The 20,972-nt window shown below is 35.3% G+C and overlaps 1 protein-coding gene across 11 annotated transcripts in view; it reads right to left on the bottom strand.

Annotated features, from left to right (window-relative positions):
- Nucleotides 1-20,972, bottom strand: part of VPS13B (vacuolar protein sorting 13 homolog B) — a 436,747-nt gene that overhangs the window by 305,647 nt on the left and 110,128 nt on the right. The gene's annotated exons all lie outside the window — the stretch shown is intronic.

Below are 20,972 nucleotides of genomic sequence, written 5' to 3'. Positions count from 1 at the left end.
TGCCCATCAGAAAAAAACACACACATTTACTTGCAAATTACAAATAGTTTCAGCACCTGTAAGAAATACGAAAGGAAAAACTAACAGAAGTTACCATTTTTTATGGGCTCTTTTCCCCTCATGCACAAGTGACTTGGAATTTGTCCGTTAAAATTGGCAAACAGCTTGTTAATTATGCAAATGTTAGTATAATTATGGAACCCTTTCCTTGCATATGTAACATAGAATGTGTTCCAAAATCCATAATTATGCAAGGAAAGTTATTATGGAATATCAGGTTAAAAAAAAAAAAGAAAGTTAAAAGCATTTTGCTATGTATTTCAAGATAGTTACACACATTAAAAGGAACTTAATATATTGTCTACAGAGTGAACTCACTAGCTTTTTTCCACAATCTCTCAAAGACTTAATGCAAAGAACAACCTTTAATATATATTAACTAGTAAGGAAAAATTCCTAAAATGTGATAGGAAATACCAGATTTAGGATTAAGCGTGGTAACTGTGTTAGTTCACTGTGCCTATTCCAGTTCCTAAACACTGAAGTGTATTTGGTGGTCCATATAAAATCATTTGGTAAGCAGACTTCTTGATGTACTTCTTAAACGTATTTATGTAACTTTTGCTCTGGTAAGACATCAAAATAATTTCTGAATTAGAAGTACTTTCCAAGGTAGGGAGGGAGAAGCATAATACAAAGGGACACATAAGCATACGTTCGTATCAAAATTTGATCTGTGTTCAAGCTATACCCAGCCTTTTCCTAACACGTGATGCAGGAAGGCTTCAGGCTCAAAGAAGGCTCACTGCAACCCATTTGTGTGCTTGTCACTACAACATCCCGTCAGCTCTTAGTCTGAAAGATCAGCTACCAGTTTTAGTCTCCTGAATACACTCTCATTCCCAGTCCTGCCTGGGGTAAGCCTCTTTTAAAGCTGAAAATCCCCCTTGATCTGAGGCACAGTATCAGACACAACACATGAATTTGTTAAAAGCAGATACAGTATTTGTAGGCATTTCCCAGTCTTGGCTCTGGCTCTTCAGACTTCCTATAAACTTGTGCAAATAAAGGCCATTGTGTTGAGGAATATATATATATATATATATATATATATATACACACACACACATATATATATATAAAGAGAAGTAAAAAAAAAAAAAGTTTTTCCCTGTCTTTTGCCTATTCCAAAACAAAGATTATAAAATACTGCTAGTAGCAGCCAAGATTATGGTCAAAGCAAAACAAATCTGAGTTCATAATTTGACCCCCACCTTTCAAGTCTTCTCAAAACTGGTAGCTTCTTGCTGTTTCCATCTTTCAGCAGTTCTTTTCTCCCTTAAAATACAAGGTGTGATGTCCAATACATTTCTTTCACTTCACCATGGAAGATTAAGTACTTTTAAAACTAAATATTTTCATAATGGAGTCTACTTTTACATGCATTGCCCTGGCCAATCTCTTTGCATTTAAGATTAAAACTTCCCATGCTAGTTAGATGAGCAACTTGAACTTTGTTTTAGTATCATATTTGAAAACAAGGAACCAAGTTTCACATGACCATGCTTCCTATTTGTTTCTGTTTTCACTCCTATTCCCTCACCAAATAACTTCTGGACCTTTGGAATTTCAGCAAGATATGCAAGGTTATCAAAGACATTTATTTCCTACAATTTTAATAAACTTGTGGGTATGTTTGTCCTTTTAGCTGACCAGTCAGTCAGCATATTCACGACAGTCAGGAAAGCATCACTCAAAACTAGCCAGTGCACTGTGCTTCACTCAGCCAGCAGTTAGGGGTCATGATGGGCAGCTAGGAAAGCTGAATGGCTTGGCCTTGCAGAAACCCACAAACCTTCAATATATAATCATACAATTAATAACTACATTTTAGTGCATACAAAGAAGTAACTGACAGCAGTAATAAGCTTTCTTTTGGGATTAACACTTTCTCAGTTGTTTTCAATTTTTTGAAAGTAGAACAGTATTAGGAGAACATAGCATAACCATGCCCCTCCTCTTCAAGGTTGCTTTGACATCAAATGGCAACATAATCCTACTCTTAATTTTAACATCTGATAACCACAGCACTCCACAGTAATCAAGAAGAATTTCCAAGAAAAAGATGAGAGATACTCAGAAAACCAATTTATTAATGGTTATATAACCTACATAAGAGGAATAAGGACTTTAGGAGGCCTAAAAGACCTCCACCACAAAGACAAAAATCACCTAAACCTAAGGTGATTCTCCCTGCCAAGTTACAAGTCTCTTTTTGAAATCACAGGAAATTTGGAAACTTCTAGTGAACCATCTAAAATGAACAGGTTTAATATAGGGAAGCAGCACATTTTCTTCACTCTCTGAAAATTTTTTGAAATTATGAACCATTCCTCGTAAACTTGTCAAATTGGGAAGCTACTCTATAGATAAGAATCCTTGTTTCTTATGCATACCTCTGACTATCTATAGTTTCCATCCCTGTAACTTTAGCTCTTCCTAAATAATCTCCTTTATTATCGCTTTCATTATGAGAATATCACTGTAAATCAAAGTCTTAACAGCTGTACAAATAGCTAAAGTGTTCCTTAAACATCTATTTCAGCAAACGAATGTTTAAGCGAGTGAAGACTGCTGCTCCCTTCCCTCCTCTCTATGTTCATCTTTTTAGAGGCAGTGTCTTCTCAAGGGATTGATTGAGCAGGAAAATGTTAAAACTCCTAGATAAGAAATACTCCATGCCTCCAAATACCAACTCAAACTTAGTATGGAGAGAACCACTCCACTTAGTTAAGATCTTGAACATGAATTCAAAGAGGAACCAGAGAAATCAAAGCTATCATTGCAAACAGCAACATTATTCAAATTCAATGACCTGGAAACGAAGCATGAGGAAGGCTTATTTCCATAGTGCGAGACAACAAAGCAAAATTTGTGCCACACTCACTCTTCTGGAATCATACTTTCAAAAGCCAGCACTGTCATTTACTTGACTTTGTTGCTCAGTGTAGACAAAATTGGAGAACAGAGTGATCATGCTTGTTTTCCAGTACACCTCAAATTCTTCAGTTCATTTAGTATTTTCATCAGGAGCATGGTAATGAGACTTTATGGAGATAGACACATACACCTGTCTCCACCAAATATAGCCTATGGCTGCTTCAGATGAAAATGACAATTTTATAGCTGTGTTTTTTGTACTGGTAACATCTTGCCCATTGGAGAACTATTTGGCGTAACAATCAGGTGTTTCTTTCCCAAGATGTAACCCTATTTATACTTGGTGATCAAGTATTATCTGTGTTAGGTGGATGAGTCTATCACACATAGAATACAACACATCTTCAAACTCCTAAAAAGCTAGATTTTCCATACTGCAGAAACCTAAAGTAGGCAGACAGATTTTCTGACCTAAAAATCTACTACACCTTGACAATTTACACCTGGTGCACACTAACTCACTTTAACTCCAAGCCAGTAGAGCCATTCTGATCTAGAAACACTCACAAAGGTATCACACTGTTGAGGAAGGTTCTCCCACACTTTATAGCAGGCATTCACATCCTCCCCCCAACTTTGATCATCATAGCTTTGTCTCTCTGCATGTATATAACCCACCCAACCATGCAGCCTGCCTGAAGTACCTGCATTCAGTGACATTCTATGTGCAAGCAGGAGGGAATTACATTCCTAAAGGCAGGTCACAGCAGTGACCTTTCTAGATCAGTCCAGGATTTATACTAACAAGCCTATTAATCCTGAGCAATCATTTAAGACCTGTTAATGAAGTTAACTAATTAGTGATTTTTACCAATGGCCTACACATCTTTCACCAATCCATTCATAATAAGGCAAATTTGCAATGATTAATGGAAAACCAAGAGACAAAATCTAAACTGTTAACAGAAGACAGGAAATCAGCAGAAGAGGTGTGTTACTGATTCTGAGGACAAGAGTCAGGACTGTGTGACACCAAATCCCTGAGATACAATAAATAATTCTTCAGAAAGATCGTAAAAGAAAGAACTGCAAAACATGAAATAGGAAATTAATAAGGCATGACTAAAACTTCTAGAAGCAGCTCCACATGAATTCTCTTCATATTTAGGCTATGGCCTGAGAAAGAAAATTTTCAATATTTAAAGCATTAAGTAGCAATAAACTATGGTTTGGCCACACAGTATAGTAGAAGAATGTCTCATACATGTCAAAATGATTTCAAACTCAGTAAAAAGATGAATCCATGAATAAGCAAGGAGCTATTAACCAAATGAAATAACATCCAGGCCTACGTCTCACTGGAATTAAGAAAAAATACTCAATTATTTTCAGAGAAACATATATTTAAGCTTTATATATCTAACAGAAAAACTAGTTATCAAATTAAAGCATAAGAGAAACCTGATTTCTTTCATGAGAGATATTCATTTGTATTCAGTCCCTGCTTAAGCACTGCCCTCAGTGAGAATTTACTAAAAGCCTGTAGTGAACTTTGTTACAAAGACAGCACTTCTGAAGAACTTGAAGCTAAAACCAACCAAACTTCATTCCTTCCTCCTTGCAGTATGAACATAACAGAAGCCACAAAGACCAGATCTAACTGGCATCAGTCCTACTTTTCATGTTCGAAGTATCAGGGAACATGACCTTTTGCATTCTTTGTTGCAGTAAAACAGCAGCAGCATAGGAACTTCAACATCTCTTTCAATTCCTGTGCTTCCTCACATACAACACATAAAGAGAAAACACTTAGGGGTTTTTTTTCTTCCTTTGATTTTGTGAGGTTTTGTTGCCTCAGGTTTTTTAAATCAGAAAAACAGAACAAAGGAGAGCTAGATTCTAAAATGTAGAAGCCACGTTATAAATTTCTAAATACTTTCTCAGTTTTCTGTAGTAAAACTAAATCTTTGTGATGAAGTTCCCCAAACATCTTACTGTCTTCACAATTCCATGTTTCACCTGTCACCATAGTCCGCAAACCACATTTTGCAGCCCTCCCACAGACGTACACAGGCTACTATTTTCTTTCTTCTTCAAAAGAGTAATTCAAGCAGCTTATTTCAAGGAGGTGTCAAAGGATGGGTCTATTTTATTATTTTTTTAAAATAACTGAACTTTATTTAGCATTACTGTTGCTATTCTGATTAGCATAATTATTTATTTTCTTGTATCTGTGTCAATCGAGTTTTCAGTCTACATTCCTCCATTCTAGGCCATTTCTGTTTCACCCCCACCCACTTCCAAAACTCAAGGGCAATAACAAGAGGATTGTGGCAGGCTTGTCTTGCCTCTAATGTACAGTGAGCTAGACCGATTTTGTACTATCTTGAGCTTCTTGTGCCACAGTTCCAGAGCTAAAAGAAACCTGTCCCAAAAAAAAGCTCTTGCTTCCATTTTCTCTTCAAACGCGACACTCAAAGAGAAAGTAAGTGAATAGAAGTGTGAAAACAGTTACTGACAGACTGAAATATGTAACGACAAAATATTTATCAGTGTATCTACCATTCTCTTCATCAGAACATAAGCTGCAAAACCCAGATGCACACACATGCACAACACAAAAATGAATCTCTTCATGTACTTCCAGTATTTTCGTGGGCAGGTTCCAGAGCCAAGCACACAGCCAGTTATACACTGGTCTCCACCTTGGAGATCAGTATTAAAATCTCTGTAACTAACCACTTTAATCCTTAAACTGCCTGTAAAGTAATTAAGGTTTCTCCATTTCCAAAACACTAAACCAGATATAGCACCATCATTTAGTAATGGAGATTTACATATTGCAAAAATATTTCCCAGCTTGTTAAAGAATTTTACCTATGAGGTATTACAGTATTTTACCTACGAGGAGTAGGCAAGTCCCTGATGTTACACTCCCATTTTGAGACTCCACGCAATGGTCTTCATACAGGTCTCATCTACCAATCCACAAACTTATTGATTTTCCAAAAATATTGCTTCAGATGGAGAGGGTGGAGGAGGAGGAGGAAAACAGGACACAGACACACCAAACAAACAAAAAACACAAAACACACACACAAAAAAATAGCTGCAATAAGATCAGAACAACTTTTCTGAAAATACATCAGAGCTGGGAAATGGTTCAAAACTCCCTTTACCCACCATACTAAAGCCAGCCAGCAAATACTGATGGGCCTCCTACCACAACCTATCAAAAGGACAAGGACCATCCTTAACCATTCTCAGGGCAGGGTACAGACATATAAACCATGCATAATCTGACTACTGCTCTTTTTGATCCAAGTAGCCAACATTCAGAGAGGAATACCACCTTCCACCTTAAAAATACATAGTTTTCCAAGTATCTCTAAAACCTTACTGTGAAAATTGTAGGTTTGGGCAAGTTATTATTGCTAACACTCAGGCTATTTAGGCATTCCCAATTGTAAGCATTCCTAATTGAAGCTATCATTTTAGATCTGACAACATGATACTGGTCAGGACACAGGATTAAAGTGGCTTTAGTGGCACTGTTCCTGTTCTTGTAAACAGAGGTTCATAAAGAAGGATTGATTTTCCTTTCTGCATAACTCAAGAGCTGCATTTCGGATACTGCAATATCATTTGAGACAAATCATAGAAGCCCAAGTTAATGCATTAAAATAACTTTTGTCTTCCAAGAAAATATAGAAAAAACCATCTGAATCTGAATTTCTAACTCAAAAATCATGGCCTATCAATCCTTCTGTTATACATTGTCAGGAGACAAATGCTTGAAGTGACATGCTGGAATGTGTGGAATGCTTCCACAATACAGATAAATAAGAACTTGAGAAACTTTTACCATGAAGTGTTTGAAACAAAATCCTGAAAAAGACAGACAGATGGATAGAGGAAAAAGCTTACAGTTTCCATCCCTAGTAATACACCCTTTGGTTGGAGACATGCATTCACAATTGGTTGCTTCCATCTTAGTTGTAGAAGTCTTCTATCCCTTTCAAATATAGTACTTTTGCTATATTTGAGGATAAGCTCAACAGCTCATGAAAAAACTCAACACATGAAGTATATTAAAACACTATTTCTTATTAATATATGGTAATAAAATCACAAAAACCATGAGCTGCATTTTGTCCTGAGATTCTATTAAGTCTAGTTCAAGTTCAATCCAGTACCAGTTCAAACGCCTTACCTTCAAATATGCTGAGCATAAGTTGCACTACATCATAGCCTCTTGAAAAAAGCCTGCATTTCACAACTCTCTTAAAAAAATGGTGTGTAGCAATTAGAGAAAACAGGCATCTACAGCTTTCTAGGACAGCAAAATGTAGGATGAAAGAATAAAGTCTTAGAGGAACCTGAGGACATCTCAAATCTCATCACCTTCCATTTCAACTGTGAAGCTCATTTTTTAAAGACACATCTATTTAAATATGCTATTTGGCAACTATGAAACTAATAAAGCCTGGTTTCCTGCAAGTTTGTATTCCTCAGAAGTTAAAAAGCTTCATTCAACAGAGAAGATACAAACTTTATAGTGCTATGTAACATACCTACTATGAAGGAGAAAAGAAATGCCAGATCTCATCCACATGGTTGTGAGCTTCCCTGTAGCACACATAACACCTGACCACCTGCCTGCTGTCAAACAGAGTATCTAGTGACTGAAATCTCTCACAAGGTCAATTTGAGATAATTGCATTTAGGACAGAACAGTTATAGACCCATAAAAAAGTCAACAGATTGAGGATTTTAGAGGATGGACATAGTCACTCCTTAGAAGAAACTGCAAAGGTTTATAAAAATTCAAAAGAAGGGCAGATGTGTTCAGTAACAGTATTACCAAAAATAAGAAAGAACATCTAAGGTATAATCAACAATTTTATTTCCTGAGTTGCTGAGGACAGTGGGGGAAGCAAAAGAGAACACTAACATCTTTCACCTGGGAGGTGAAGAAAGCCAGCAGTCACATGGTTAAAAGACTGACAGCAGAGGTTGCTGCTGGGGATGCTGACTATAAAGGAGTAGAAAATGTGAGGAAGGCTAATTCAGACAAGGTGGGCAAGTAAAACATGATACAGATTACACGGAAAAATTAAAATACAGTAAACCAGTATTATCTTGAACAGTCTACCCATGATTTTCTTTCTCAGGCCATATATGCTGTTTTAAAGACGAGAAAAGATCTGAAGCTACCCCTTCACCCAGAATTTTCCACGTGCATAGATGACAAGATTTCACTTTCTTTAAAGAGAAGTTTTCTTTCCAACTGGAGTATCATTCTTAATCAGAGTTTTCTATATTTCACTGCATTTCTTTTATAGTGCTGTGCTCCTCCCAGCAATTTAAATATACATTGTGTAGGATATAAATTTAAAAACACAATGCTCTAATTTTAACAAAAATGTTTATTTTTTTTTAATATTCTGTTGAACTACTGAGGACTTAAGAGAAATAGTACATTTAGTGTCTGGAATGGCAGTTTCTTACACTAGGAGGATATTAACCTTTAATCTTTGAAATCATTAAAGAAATGTTTGTAGAAATATTTTTAGCCTCTTTATCTGGTCAAAGTACTGGAAGTTAAGTCGTGTCTGTACAAACCAATCATTTCACCAGCAGTTTTATATTTCTTTAAAGCCTCATATAAAAAGCACCTGCTTAAAGTGAGTAATGGAGTTTTATATTCATTGCACTTAGGAACAGCGTATGTAACCTATTCCGTTTTCCTCCCTTGTGGAATATATTTCAGCTTATATTGCACAGCACATTACCGATGTGTATAAAGACTCTCTGATCAGCAATTTGGACTGCAGACAGCAACCTGCATGAGTACACTTTTTTCCCCTCCTTAAATACAGTATCCACTTGATTCACCGATGCAAATTAAAACCATCCTTTAAAGATGATGATCTCACCTTCACAGTGAATACATGAAGCCCATACATGCTAACACCATAACAACGTCAGGCTACAATCTACAGCATATACCCTGCATAACCAACACACACACAGTCAGCATTATCAAGAAAAAGATAATATGTTATCTTCCCTGGCCAAAGTATCTAAAAATCTTCACTAGTATAATTAATTTTTGAAGGGTTCAGAAATCTTCCTATTATCATATAAGAGAGAAAATCTAAATCCAAAACAATAATAAGTAATAACACAATTCAATCTCAGAAGCAGCATTTTGTCAAAAAAAAACATGAAAAAGGATACTTCTGTATATATAGCTTATAAAAGCACATGCTTGGGACTTACGCCCTTATAGCTGAGAAACTTCAGGAACAGTTCCACGCGCCCTCGAGCATAAGGCTTCCCTGCAGAATTCTTTAGTACGGTATTTTGATACAAGTAGATAGTTGCAATCACCTAACAGTAGTGTTCTTCAATTATGACAATATTCATAATGGACTTTATGTAATTTAGGCAGGACCACATAATGAAAAATACATTATTTTTAAGTAAGCTCCTGTTTTCCATTTAAAAAACAACAGTAAATTTGGACAGGTCAATTTAAATAATTTTGTAAACACTTCTGCAGTCATATAATTGTATTCATGAATTCATTGTATTACTTATTATTACATTACTCTAAGAAAGTCCATCAATTTCAATGTGTGTCTTTAATAGACTGGTTTATCCTCTACACACAAAATCATATCTTCACAAAACCAGCTGCTACCTTAAACAGTTACTCTTTGCATCTTCTTTCACGCACATATCTCTATCTTGTTAAGTTTTAAATAACATGGAAAATACATTTGCCAAACCAACTTAAACCAAGCATAGAATTACCTGTCAATATTACTGCACTTAAGTACTTACTCACTGAACTAAACAGGAAGAAAGGGTTCGAGCCCCATGAACATTAGCTTGATTAGTACCTCATGGAACGCTGCAGAAGAAGTTTTGAGGTCAAGGCAAGTTTACAGACCCCATGAGAAGTGGAAGGAAGAGATATTCGACAGCCACACATTTGAAGAAGTAATATCTGTGATTGGAGAAGTACATGTTTTATAACTTATTGTAATTAGGTTAGCACTACAGCAAGCTTGTTTGCTACAAATTTTAATTCCAATATACTTAGTACAGTAAATCTTGGTAAATCTACTGACTATTGAAACATCTGAGGAACAGAGGACTTCAAAGTTAAAATGAAATCCTGATAAATCTTCAGTGTCTTAGAATGATACCAAAGGGAGAATTTGAAAAGAAGAAAAAAGAAAAGAAGAAAAAAAAGTCTGCTTTTTAACACAGAGGAGGATTACAGTGAACTTACTCTTTTTTCAATGTTGTTTCTTTTGCCAATTAGACATCCTTACCATAATTTCAAATATGTACTGAATGTCCTTATAAGTATTATAGCTTGGCTTAGTTCATAAAAGGAGGCCTATATGAATGCCAGTTGTACGCTTTTCAACAGAAGGATGTAAACTTATTTAGCGATCTGTTTTTCTCTTTCATCTTATCTCTAGTTTCTGTGTAGATTTATAATGCTCATTGTTTCCAATTTTAACAAATCACCTAATGGCAGAAAGGAAAATATGTTAACCTTGGAATTATTTGCAGTTGTAGAAATCCCTTTTGTCTGGCTCATGCAAGGCCTGCAATCTGTTTTAAACACAGATTGTCTGTCTTTTGTCTGACAGCCACCAAGCTGCACAAATTACTTTCTGCCTGTTCACCTGTTTGCAGCTGTGTCTGTAAGCTAAGGATTCTGTAGTTTGACTGGAGCAACCACTCCAGGATTGATGACATGTGCTGCTGATAAACTGAGCAATTTGAAGAAATTACTGGGTAAACTTATTGAAAGACATCTGTGCATGAGCTGAGAACTAGAAGCCTTCAATTGTGTGTTTGCAACCTGCAGTGGCGGCAATCTGTTTGAAGTGATATCCTTCTATAAGACAGCTGGCCCTGACACAAAATAACTAAACCATCTTTGCAACATATTTCCTCACACACCAACAGAATTCTGCTTTTTCAGTCTTAAATATACTTCCTAAATAGAGGATACAACAACAATTAGGACTTCCTATACTCATCTAGCAGAAGTAACTTCTTTTGAAGTGTTTCCATTTTTCACTGAAATTGGGCATTTTGTACTGTTTCTCGGCCTCCTCTGCTATGTAGACTGGTTCTCAGCAGTTAATGGTAGTTTGAGCATCCCACAGCCACTCTCACTCCATTAGACACAGAGACATGTCTAATCTAAATATTCGGGATTCAGCTCCTCTTCCTTCCATTTGCAGAACATCATTACCTCTTCAGCTAACTAATTTTAACGCCTGAACTTCTGCTCTAAAATTCACCAAGCACGAAAGTTTATTTTTGAACCTTGTAAACCTGGATAATGTTTGAGTTTCTGGGTGATATTTGCAGATGTTAATTTTAAGCTCAGAAAGTCCACGACTGCTATCTCAGGGTGAGCCTGTCCGTGCACATGTGTGTATGTATGAAATTCGTTTGGTTTAAAAAAGCTCCACCAGACCCGGGAGCTGTGTGTGATGGCTAGTCATTTCTAAGCTGTACAATTACATTTAGCAAAATAAATTCCTAAATCCTCTGGGACACATTCTACTTCAATGTTGCTCCCATTTCCTTTGTTCTTACACAGTTAGCACAAACGTGTTTCAAGTACACGCTGTGACACAGTAAGCCAAAGCAGATTTCTACACATCTTCAAATGTTTTAGTAGCCCAGGGGAAAAAAAATATTAAAAAATAAAAAAAAAAACAGTAATGATTAAAAAAACAAAAAAAGTAATTGAAGAGAAAGCATCTTAAGCCTAAAAATGTAACTGCTTAAGGAACTTTCAAAGCCTGCAGTCAGAAGCACGGAAACTGTTCACTTTCATATCTGCACATTAACCCCTTCTTCCCCAAATCTTCCTTTTATGCTTTTAAAAAGCATGAAGCACGCAGCTTTAAAGTATATGAAGTGAACAATGAAAACTATTCATTTCACCTTGTTTTCTTTGCAACTAGTTCATACTAAAAGTCAAGGTAGTGACTGAAATGATCAAACAAATCGAGGCATATCTGTGCTATTTGTTATTTTTAGCAAATGAAATGAGTACTTCCATTTTAGCTTGTCTTTGAAAGCAAATATTACTTTTAAAAGTATCTTCACAAATAAGATCTACTAACAATTTTCAGAATATGTATTAAATTTGATGAGAAGTTATCACTGTGCTTAAACACATTTGAAAACAGAAAAGCAAAGATTTCAACTTAAGTAGCTATATAAACTGGGCTTTCACATTTCAGAACCAATAAACTGGATTCAATACAGAGCTGAAGTGACCTGGAAAAAAGAATATATAGTACAGTGCATATGCATACCATAAATCAAGCCCTGATTATGTGCAGCTAATAACTATACATCACTAATAATAAAACCCTTAAGATACTGTGCTTTAGCAGATATCTAAGTAAATAAAGTATGTTTTTATCTTTACCCTTTATGCATATTGTGAGTCAGAGCATTTTTAACATCAGCTTTTATTTTAAAAGAGCTAAGTCGTGAGAACATTCTTATGTACCACTTCATAACTCTGACACCAAGTATGTATAAAAAGATTAGCCTTTATTTGGTATAAAATCAGTTGGCAGTTTTACATCTGTGCAATGCAACATAAATACCCCAGCTGGCATCTCAAGCTCACACACATATGGACTTCAAAACAGAAACTTCCTTATTTGCAGCACTGCCAGGGTAATTTTGTATACTCTGCATACTACAGCTATTTGTCAGGCCTCTGCAGGTGTGCACTGCACATAAACACACAGCTGTAGTCTAGCAAGCCAAGTGTTCCATCAAACACATAAAGGGAGACCTCAGCAGCTGGATTAGTCATCCCTGCAACAGGTCCAGGGAGAACAATATGGGTTAGTATTTTTGGAAAAGCGTGGATGGTAAATTTATGATTATGCTGGACTTACCAAATAACTGCTGGATTGTGTCATTTTTATGCAATGTCTACTTATTAAAGTTTTTGTTAGAATGGCTGGAACAGACTGAATGTTTTTTAGTTTTTAATATAAACAATAAGGTAGTTTATGTATAAAATAGTTTATTAAGTGCAAAATGTTAAAAGGTTTTTTATGCTAGTGGTTGGTTTTTGACAGATGTTACAATTATTTGCATTGGCTTCAACAGACAAATCACTGGAATCAATTATAGTTAGTGTATCATAAAGTTTCTTATTAGCTATATATTATACTTTGTCACATTTACTATAATTACATAGCATTTTTGTATCTCTATGTTTTTTGTTCTAACTGCTTAGATCACAGGTGAGCTCTTAAAAACACTTGATAAAAAAATGCAGAATAAACACTTTACTGTAACTAGCTTGCTTGCTTGCAAACACAACAAAAGTCACTCTTTCTCAGAACTGTTTGGAAGACATCAGCATCCACAGAATTTTATGGTGGTCATACAGATGTTAAAAGAATTTTAATCAACCAGAAAAACCAGTAAGCCTAATTTTATGCAAGTTTCCTTTAAGAGACTTCATATGTCAAAAGCAACTATGAAATAAATCAATGAGAAAATGAATAAAACTTTTTAAACAATTTGCTATATATTTATCCAGATTGTTAGTGTGTGGTATGTATTTTTAAATCTAAAAATTGTCTCAGAAAATATAAGAAACTATGAACACTATCAGGAAAAAATCCTACATACATTTCATCCATTAAACTTTGAGTTAAGATACCATGCAAGCACATGTGTTTGCTTCTCCATGGTGTTTGTTTAGAATCACAAAAAATCACAAGATCTTACCCATAGCCTTCTTCTCTGAAGACCATACATTTACACATTCATAATAACTCTTTCAGGTTTCACGTGCTGTGAAGAAGATGTCATTTCAACACATCAGTAGGGTGGACGTCCACCAACACTGATAATGTTACCACATTTTTCCTTGTGTACAGCAGTATTCGGCAGCACCTGGGAACACTGTGAGCAGGAATCCATCCCAACTGGCTTTCTTCATTGAGTTATAATTGCATAATTCCAAGAAAGAAGGTATTCCTAAAGGTCGCTTTCTTAAACATGACCTAAGGATATTTCATGACCATGTATTTGTCTTCCACGAGAAATATCACTATTGGTGTCTCAGTAGTGTACATGAGAGTTGTGTTAACATTACAGTAATATATAAGATCTAATTATTGAAATTACTGATAGATAAGTAACAATCACATAAAGATTTCATCATGTGACATAAAGGCAGCTGTTCTTTAAAGCCCAACAGGTTGTAGTAAATGCTGAAAAGGCACACGTGGGACCAAAGACAGAGACGAACAATACTCAGACATACTCAGTATTAGAGCCACTAAAACGTGGCTTAACAAAATTGTAAAGAAACACTTCAAAACAAAAAAAAAATGGATATTTAGACTGCAGGGAAAACAGAAATGGCACAATTAATTATTCCCTTTATGCTACCAAATCTATCTTTCTGTATCAAAACAGAAAGATCTGTAATTTCAGGGATACGTATTTTGCACCCATCTTGGATCTACAGCTTGCAAAAGAAGGCATGCCTAAAGCTTTAACAATGGAATTACTCTTTTCCATGTAACCACATTCCAGTACAACTAAATCAAGCCACAGACCATCTTTCTAAGTCTAAACAGCTCAGGCAAGGGAGTACTTTCAATCGAAGATCCTTTCCAGGAAGGAAAAAAACTAAAAAAACCTTGAGATAACTGATAGGGAACTGCAGTTTTTACTCTGATGATGAAGGATATCTATCTGTACAGCTAAATGGGCAGGGATGAGTGCTTTTTTTTTTTTTTTTTTGCCTGGACAAATCAAACAGTATTCAGAATTTCTCCACAATCAAGTCATCTACACTTTTCATTTAAAAATCAAACTTGACAATTTGTCCACCTTAGTGGGCAGGGATTTTAGGCACAGTTATATTCTATGTATCTTAATCAGTTCCTGCCTAAGACTGTGTCAAACCCTTCTAGAATAAATCAAAACTGGTGCAGATAGCATAAAATTCTTTTTATCAAATTAATAACAAAGCATATAAGACCCCCACCTGAGAAGTACTCAAGAATACTGATGAAAAAGAGCACTGATGAATAAGAGGATATCATAGCTTGAAAATTACTTAAGCTAATTTTTATTAAGATAATTACTTAAAATACTTAAGACATTCCTGCACAATGTAGGCCAGCAAAGCTTGAGAATTTTGTAAGGTATATACATCTTGCCTACTGCTGGAAAGCTACAAGCTCTTGCTGAAACAAAAAAAATGGCTCGCTGTTAAGTTCATCCATTCATACAGCGCGTTAAAGAAGAAATTTCATAAACAATTACTGGAAGGGTGCAGTAGTTTCCTAAATTAAAGTTTGAGTCTCAGCAGTGACTTTCAAATTTTAGAACACGCCATCACTACCATCACTAATGTTCTGTAAGAAACCAAAGAAAATTTTGTCCCTGTTCAAAGAGCTTATCAACTGAAAAAGGGTCTTGATCGAGGTGGGACAGGCAGAGATACAGTCCATTTATACAAATGGATATAAACACAAAAGTAGTAAAAAAGATATTGTAGTAGAGAAATGGAAGGGAGAACTGCAACACATTCTGTAATTTTAGTCTTTACTGCAGTTATATCTTAACCTGGTAAACATTAAAATTAAAATGCCACCTAACATCTTAAAATGCTTGAGAAATGCATATTGACTGCATTTCCACAACATTTAAAAAAACTGATAAAACCTAAATGGAACTTCCTATATTGAGAATATACTGTCGCCCAAACAGCTGAAGCAACATTATCAAACTGTAACCAATTCCAGACCCTTTGGGCATCACACAAACCATGTTTACTTCTCTCTCCATTTCTACCTCCACTTTTTTCCCATTTTTCTTAAAATACAAGCTATTTTATAGGGTGACTGTAATATGATACTATGATCATTGCTGATTGCAGTTAGAAACAGGCCCTTCTAATCCAGCTGCTCTCCACTTCAACAAATGCCATTTAAAAGCTACTTCATAAAAACATTATTGCTTCATACTTAAAAGACATTAAGCCAAGATTTTGGAAATTCCATTCACTTGATTATATCAGCAAGTGCACTATATGCTAGATTTATCATTAAAGCAAAATCCATGAGAACTGTTTTCCAGACTTCACTTAATGCTCTTATGACACATTTGGCCAATGAAAAGGGATGAAAAACAGTAGTGCTTTGAAGCAATAGCCAGTAAATGCTGCTGTGGTTTACCAAGAGTGGGATACACAACATATTAGACCAGAGTTAATGACATTAAACCATTTCTTACGGGTTTTTTAAAATGTGTCCTGTATTACTTGCTTGGAAACTACACAACTGCTTTGCCTTTGAGACTTCACTTTTTTCTGTAGTAAATTGTATCTCTTACATCTACTGGTAATTAAATCAGTAAGCAACTACCACTGGTTTGTATTTTATAATACTATTTAAGGCAAAATAACTCAATAAATAAATAATGTTCTTTCTGTTTCCACATAAAATGGAATTCTAACTTTATGTTCCTTATTCAAAAGATCCAGGGAAAATATGACTGTGAGGAAAACAGGATAATGTATTTGCATACTACCTACCTGCATAAGATGCTCATTGATAAGTAGTTTCCTTCCACAATACGCCCATGAGATCTGGGCTTAATGTAATGCTTTCTTTACACAGTTTTACAGAAAAAAATCTCCTGGCATATATTTCCATGCAGTAGATTTTTAAAGCCTTAACTGTAGTCTTTATGTACAAGTTCCTCAACACGACAATGAAGAGGCTTATTTACCAAAATAAAACTATTTTTCCTCTCTCTTCTGAAGTCCTGAAGAACAAACAGATAATTAATTTTCAAAACCCATTTGCTTCTCTAGCATTTTTAAGTATTTAAATACTAATTATAAATCTGTGGTTAAATCCTAGCTAAATTAAATCCTTAAAGAGGACTAAATGTCTCCATTATATAACAATACATTGTATATTCTTCTATGTAAATCAACAGATCTGTGAAAACACAGGGGAGCTTCCTCTCAGAATTTAAGACAGAGAACTCACAGGTGAGAATTATTTTCTTTCTAGCAGTCCAACCTGTTGCTGTCCCAAGTTAAGAACTCAATTCTCATAAATCCTTCAAGTTTTCCAAATGAAGTTTTTCACTCACTGTATTGTAACACGTTAATTTATGACTAAGCTATGTTAATTAATAAACTTTTCCAATTACCATAATCAGTTAACAGTAAACTAAGGGATGGTCAAGAGTTCAGGTCAGTTTTACACAGCTTCACTGTAAGAAGACGCTACTATTCTTCCCCAGGGACTATCAAACCACAATTTTGCTAGTTATAGCCATCAGCAGAGTGAGAAGATTCATATGCGAGAGATTAGTCATGAAATTAGTCAAAAACAATACATAACAGGAAAGGCAAACGCCAACAGCCCTTCTAGTATCCCAAATCAGAAGAGCTACTGTCTTCTGTTTGCTACTTAGAAACTTTCTACTTAATATTTGCAAAAACACTGATACAAAAATTGGAACTTTTTTTTGAGAGGTGAAGGGGAGAAAGAGGGAAATATGAAGATACAAGACTCTACAATTACAACAGAACATATTTTCCGACAAATCACTTTCCAGATAAAAACATTAAAAAGTCAACAGTGGTGTTCTCAGTACAACTTTCAATATTGAGACTATAACTTCTGGATATATTAATTATGTCTCCTAAAGAAAAATAAAATTAGACAATTATTGTGCTTAACAGAAAACTGTCCTTATTAGTAGAAGTGTTGAATAACATGGTCTTTAACACAAGTTACACTGCACACCAAAGTGGTGGTGAAGCTCAGATCACATACCCTCATTTCCATAATCATTTTCACATGTCTAGAATGCATTAAATACAGTACCATCTTCTAAATGAAAGGCAGACATTCCTTTGGAAATTAATTCAATATTTAGCATGTCACACTCAGAAAAAACCTCCCTCTCTCATAATGCAGAAAAATTGGAACATAATAAACAACTAAAAAGATGTTTATTATTTCATTTGCCTTATTTTTGTCCTACAGGCACAAGCACACACTGAAGCTGTAGAAAGATGCCATTCGTGTCTAGAATACTGTATTCTAACAACGTAAGCCATAAGTCCTTCCCTGAAAAGAAACATATACAGATCCTAAAAACATAATAAAATAAAAATCAACATGGAAACTTCTTTACCATGCATTTCCACATACCTCACATTAACTACTCCTGCTGACAGACTTTGATCTCAATAGTCTCCAGTCACTTTCAAGAAAGAAACAAACACACACATCAGAGAACATTTCTTCTTACCAGATTCTTTCCCCACAAAAAAAAATTTAAACCTACATTTAATGTATATACATATCTTGAATCCATACTTGCTAGCGTTGCAGAAGTCAGAGCTAAGGGGTCCATGCAAGAATGCTAATTAGGAATTGCTGTGAATATTGCTTTTCTTTATGCTGACTTTTGAAGGGAAACAAATTGCTCCAGATACAGTCTGTATCTGGGTTATCCATACTCAATGCTCATGTTAACTTCAACTCTGAGGGCACTTGCATAGGGAACAAAAATAAAATTACTGAGTCTGCAGCAGCAGTATTTTTGCTCATTTATAATTATTTCCAGAGCAAACCCATGGCTCTTTTCACCATGGCAAACTGAGCTCAACTATTATGCCCTTCACTGTGAAGAAATGGATTTTTTTTTTTTTTTTAAAAAACAGGTTATCTTGTGAAAAGTCACCAAAGGATTAGTAAGAGGCAAGTAGACCTATGTGACATTCTCCCTGAAGATCATACTACAAGATAGGTTAAATTAAGCTTTAACTTGCATCGTATTTCGGGACTTCTCCTTATACTGATACAACAAACACAGAAGTTTCACACATGGGAACGGAAATTAATTTCACAGTGCTATAAAGCCCCTACTCAGCAAATAGATAATAAACTACAATAATGAAACTTTTCAAGTTACATCCATGCTTTGAAGAACATGTATAGATGTGGAGGAGCAAGGGTAAGTTCAGCTATATGACAGAATAAATAAAATATCCTAATGTCACGCTTCTCCATGTACAATGTGCTAACTACTTCTTGTAGTGGTTACACAACATATCAGAGTGTAGTTCCAAGACTTCAGACAATGTCAATAAATACAGGAACAAAATTTTTTTCAACACACTGACCAGAATGCATAATTAATAATCAAGACATATGTTTCAAATTAATTCCCAGAGGAAACAGTGCACTAATAACCTTTTCACAGAGTACACAGAAGCAATTTGTAGACCAGCTACATGAAATGGCAACTGATGTTAAACCCACAAACTTTCAATAGGTTTCAGCCTATCATGGGAAACTATACATCTGTCAATACATTCACAAGTGGAAAGATAGGGGTTGCTATCTTGCTAACCTGAAGTATTTCACTACAGCGGAAGACAATACACTAAAAATACATCATACAAAAGGCATAAACTATTTACAACACGAAACCAAGGAAAGAGAGGACGGTGTTAACATGATTTATGAAAGTCAATTTGCCCCATAACAGTGACCCATATAAAATAAAATAGTAAATATTTCTAACACTGGTGACAAAGCTAAAATAGAAATACTACCCTAATACTTAAGACTTAAATGCCTTTTAAAGAATAAAATATGTTTGTACTGATATGGACAAACATATGTGCAGTGTGTAAAATACAAGAAAAAAAATAAGACAGACATCCTGTATAAGGAATTTTCTTAAGGTGTTCTGTTTGGCTTTGGGGTTCGGTTTTTTTTCATTTTCTTGCTAACTATGCCATCACTGTAGGGTGAGGCCAAAAATACCCAGGTGTTTTAATAAGAAAGATTAAGAATAATCTCACTGATCAGATTTTGTTTTTCCAGAAGACATATGTTAAAAATGGAGTTAAAAACTGATGGCAATTTTAGAAAACTGCTCATTTAGAACTACTCCAACAAATCCCTTTCAGTTAATGCACTTGTCACTTTTTTTTAAGAAGGGAGCACAGCAGTTTTGCAATTCATTAATCTACTTTTCTGCCACACATAAGCTGACAATTCTCAGTTACATTCCCTAAAGTTTTGCAGAAGTCTATGCAACTGCAGCAGAAATTTGAAAATCAAGAAAAGTATTGCTATGCATCTTAGAAGAGTACCACCTGAAGAAATTTCATCTGCGTTGCTGATGAGTTACTTTGCTAGTAGAAAAAACATGGCATACTCAAGGGGAATGTAAAAAAAAAAAAAACGAAAAAAACAAGGATGAAAACGAAGACAAACACTCTTGGTCAAACTGCACCCAGTGATCACTAAACAGGTAGACCATTTATGTATTCAAGCAACTGAAGGCCAACCTTCCTTAAAAATAAAAATCCCAAAGGAAATGAAAGTGGAAATGAAACCAAGGGAAAAGGTATTTGGCTCTACACCCTAAGAATTGCCTACAGCAGCATATTACAGAGAGGTCCCTAGAGTCTGGCTGAGCTTCAACAGCAGCAGTATTACACCATAAGTATGGGGTCATCAGTAGCACAGTTGGCTGATTAAGAGATGAGGTAATGTATTTACTAATTTCAGTAAGAAATACCACAAAATACAGCCATACAGCCTGATGTACAGAGAAATTTTGTCAGATAGCAAATACAGCAAAACACTGAAATCAATTGTTTAATTAGAAGATGTGACTGAGAGACTTCAAGGAGACTGTAGGTTACCTATTTGCACAGAACACAGAGCAAATTAAATTAACCCCACCACCAGCCTCAAAAAGAAAATTAAAACAAACAAACAAAAAAACAACCCACACAAAACCCAAACCCTCAAAAAACACCAGACTACAAACTGAATAAATTTGTATTTGTTCCGCAGAAGGATTTTTCTTTTTAACTAAGAATTACCTACAGGCCAGGTATGGTAGCTCTTACAAAGAACATTATAATTGCT

Source organism: Neopsephotus bourkii, unplaced genomic scaffold, assembly GCF_033783945.1.
Source record: "Neopsephotus bourkii isolate Nb327-2 ecotype Australia unplaced genomic scaffold, CSIRO-AGI_Nbou_v1 NB_1630, whole genome shotgun sequence".
In the NCBI taxonomy this organism is placed as follows: Eukaryota; Metazoa; Chordata; class Aves; order Psittaciformes; family Psittacidae; genus Neopsephotus; species Neopsephotus bourkii.
This window is presented reverse-complemented; position numbering and strand designations above follow the sequence as displayed.